General features: G+C 36.6%; 1 non-coding gene across 1 annotated transcript; it reads left to right on the top strand.

The window, feature by feature from the left end:
• The first annotated feature begins 1,819 nt into the window (after window positions 1-1,819).
• LOC111767103 (U2 spliceosomal RNA) lies at window positions 1,820-2,010 on the top strand. Its single transcript, XR_002798997.1, has one exon. It is a non-coding gene; the product is annotated as a U2 spliceosomal RNA (small nuclear RNA).
• The last annotated feature ends 2,032 nt before the right edge of the window (window positions 2,011-4,042 follow it).

The following is a 4,042-nucleotide window of genomic DNA, read 5'->3' as shown; positions in this document are numbered from 1 at the left end:
AGGGTAGTCCAACCATGAATGGTCTTTCCTTCCATTGCCTTCATAATGCTTCACAAAACTTATTTTAACCAGCTGAGATTCTGTTTTCTGAACTCACAACACCTTTTTTAGTATATAGTACTGACTCTTGACAAATGCATAAAAGTCATCTAGCCACCCCAATCCAGCTATAGATCAATCCCTTACTTGCAAAATTCCTCAAGGCCCCTTTGTAGCAAAACTTTCCTCCATACTTCCGACCCTTGGCTGATCATTGTCTGTCCCTATACAGTTTTCTGACCAGTTTTGCCTATTCAGAATGTCATATAAATAGGGTCTTACTGTATGTAGTTTCTTGAATCTGGCTTCATGCACTCGGCATAATGCATTTGACTTTCATCCAAATTATTGTATCACTAGTTTATTTGTTGATTTGTTGTTGTTGCTCAATACTATTTCATTGTGTGATGATAAAATCTGTTTGTCCATTCATCAGTTGAAGAGCATTTGAAATGTTTCTACTTTGGAGAAATTAAGAATAAAGTCACTATAAATATTTGCATAGAGGATTTTTAGAATTTATTTTTTTGATAGAGAAGTTGTAGGTTAACCGAAAAATCATGCATAAAACAGAGTTCCATTTATCACCTTATTATTAACACCTTGCATTAGTATGGCAAATACATTTGTTACAATTCATGAAAAAAATATTTATAATTGTACTATTAACTATAATCCACTGTTTATAATAGGGCTGTTATTTAAATTTTTTTTCTAGTTATATATATGCAACCTAAAATTTCTCCTTTTAACCATTTTCACATATATAATTCAGTGCTGTTAATTATGTTCACAATGTTGTGGTACCATGACTACCATCATTACCAAATCTTTACAGTCAACCCAAATAGAAGCTCTGTACAATTTAAATTTTAACTCCCCATTCCCTACACTCCATACCACCTCTTGGTAAACTATATTCGAAACTCTGGCTCTATGACTTTGCTTATTCTAGTTATTTCATATCAGTAAGGCCATATCATATTTGCCCTTTTGTGTCTGACTTATTTCACTGAACATAATGTCTTCAAGGTTCATCTAGGTTGTCACATATCTCAGAACTTCATTCCCTTTTATGGCTGAGTAATCTTCCACATTTTATTTATCCATTATCAGTTGATGAACACTTGGGTTGCTTCCATCTTTTCACAATTGTTACTAATGCTAAAATGAATATTGGTGGGCAAATATCTGCTTTCATATTATTTGGGTGTATACCTACAAGTGGGATTGCTGGGTCATATGGTAATTCTATATTCAACTTTCTGAGGAACTGTCAAATTATCTTCCACAGCAGCTATACCATTTTATATTCCCACCAACAATGAATGAGTGCTCTTATTTCTCTGAATCCTCTCAAGCACTTGTTATTTTAGGGTTTTTAAAAAAATAGTAGCTATTCTAGTGGGTAAGAAATGTTATCACATTGTGGCTTGTTTTGATTTGTATTTCCCTAATAGCAAGTGATACTGAACATCTTTTCATGTGATCTCTGGCTGTGTATTTTTATGGGAGAAATGTCTGCTAAGTATTTTGCCTATATTTTAAATTGGTTATCTTCTTATAATTGATTTGTAGCATTTCCTCATATATTCTGGATATTAACCTGATTAACACCTGTCCTACTCACAGTCTTCCAAAAAACTGAAAAGGAGAGAACACTCCATAAGTCATTCTATGAGGCCAACATCACACTCACAGCAAAGCCGGTAAAGATTACACAAGAAAAGAAAACGACATTCCTATATCCCTTATGTGTATAAATGCAAAAATCCTCAACATTGCTTCTTGGCCTTTTGGCTAAGATCAGGTGTGATATCTGTTCCTATCAGTTTAATATCTGATATGTCCTTTATCCGAAGACAATATAGCAAATGGATTTTTGGAGCTGGGAAATGGAATAGGGGCTTACACCATTCACCCCACACATTGATCTGGTATTGCAGTATCTCCAGAAATGATGCACCCCTCTCAAAAAAAACAAAACAAAACAGCGACAACAAAATATAGCAAGCTGAAGCCAATAGCTCATCAAAAGAAGTAAACATCATGGTTAATTGGGGTTAAGTGGGATTCATCCCAGGTATGTAAGAGTGATTCAGTGTAAGAAAATCAATTGATGTAATCACCATGTTAATGAAAGAAAGAGAAAAAAACCAGATGATCATCTCAATTGATGCAGAGAAGGCATTTGACAAAATCCAATACTCATTTTTTTTTTTTAAGGTGATTGAACCCAGGACCTTGTATGACCTTGTATGTGGGAAGCCAGAGCCCAACCACTGAGCCACATCAATTCCCTTGAGTTTATATTTTTTCATTTATTTGCTTGTTTGTGTTTTTTTTTTTGCTTTGTTTTGTTTTTAGGAGGCACCAAGAACTGAACTCGGGACCTCCCATGTGGGAAGCAGGAGCTTAACTGTTTGTGTCGCATCTGTTCCCCTGTACCCATTCTTGATAAAAACACTTCAAAAACTAGGAATAGAAGGAAACTTCCTCAACATGATAAAGGGAATCTATGGAAAACCCACAGCTAACATCATATTCAGTGATGAAAGACTGACAGCTCTCTCTCTAAGTTCAGGAAATAAACAAGTCATTACTTATCTGACAGTGATTAACTATCAGCACTGTTATTCAATATTGTGCTGGAAGTTCTAGCCAAAACAGGTAAGAAAAAGAAATAAAACACATTCAGATTGGAAGGGAAGGAATAAAGCTTTCCCTATTTGCAGATGACACGATCATCTATGCAGAAAATCCTGGAGAATACACAACAGAGTACTGGAACTATTTGAATACAGCAAAGTGGTGTATTGCAAGATCAACAAGACCTATGTACTAGTAATGAACAATCTGAATAAGAGATCAAGGGGAAAAAAAGCACATTTATAATAGCAACTAAAAGAATCAAATGCCCAGGAATAAATCTAACCAACGATGTAAAGGGCTTGTACACAGAATACTAGAAGCTAAAATCAATCAATTAAGACTTAAATAAATGGAAAGATGACCCAGCCCGCAGGCCAAACGAACCGGCACCTGAAAGAGGGAGTGGGAATTGGGGGACAAGAGGCGAGAGAAATGGAGACAAGACAGGATTCTGATCAAGTCTCCGTTTATTGAGGGTAGAGCATCAGAATATATACTAAGGGGAGGGTATTAGCAGGGGGTGATAGGCTGAGGAAGCGGCTCTTCCATATAAGGCAATAAAATGCTGTTACACCACTTGCTATAGGTTGCGAGTCTTCAATGCTGGTCATGGCTTCAACATCTTGTTGCTCAGGCGTGGCACTTTTTGCCCGGGAAACTGGGGAAAGGGGAAGAAGAAGGCGGAAGCACAGGGGTGGAGTAGGTGTACTTATGAAAACCGCCATGTTGCTGGAGACCGCAAATGCATGTAGCTCCGGGCAGCTCCCCACAGAAAGACATTCCATGTTCATGGATTAGAAGACTAAATCTTGTTAAGATGTTAATTCCATTCAAAGTAATTTACAGATTCAGCACAATCTCAGTCAAAATTCCAGCAGCCTTTTGGAAAAGCCTATGGAAAAGCTAATCATCAAATTTATATGGAAGGGTAAGTGGCCCTCAATAGTCAAAGTCACCTTGAAAAGGAAGAATGAAGTTGAAGGACTTACCTTCTTGATCTTAAAACTAATTACTAAGCTTTAGTGATCAAAACAGCAAGGGCAGACATATAAAACAATGGAGTCAAACTGAGAGTTCAGAAATCAACACTCATGTTTACGACCAAGTGATTTTTAACAAGGGTGCCAAGTCCACTCAATGGGGAAAGAATAGATTCTTCAACAAATGGTGCTTAGAAAACTGCATGTCCATGTGCAAAAACATGAAGGTAGACCTCTACCTCATACCATACACAAAATTCAACTCAAAATAGTTCATAGGCATAAGCATAAGAACAAGAACTTTAAAACTCCTAGAAGAAAACATAAGAAAGCATCGTCAGGACCTTGTGTTAGTGAATGGTTTCTTAGAG

Source organism: Dasypus novemcinctus, chromosome 2, assembly GCF_030445035.2.
Source record: "Dasypus novemcinctus isolate mDasNov1 chromosome 2, mDasNov1.1.hap2, whole genome shotgun sequence".
NCBI classification, from domain to species: domain Eukaryota; kingdom Metazoa; phylum Chordata; class Mammalia; order Cingulata; family Dasypodidae; genus Dasypus; species Dasypus novemcinctus.
Note: the sequence above shows the minus strand (reverse complement) of the source record. Positions and strands in the feature narration are given on the sequence as shown.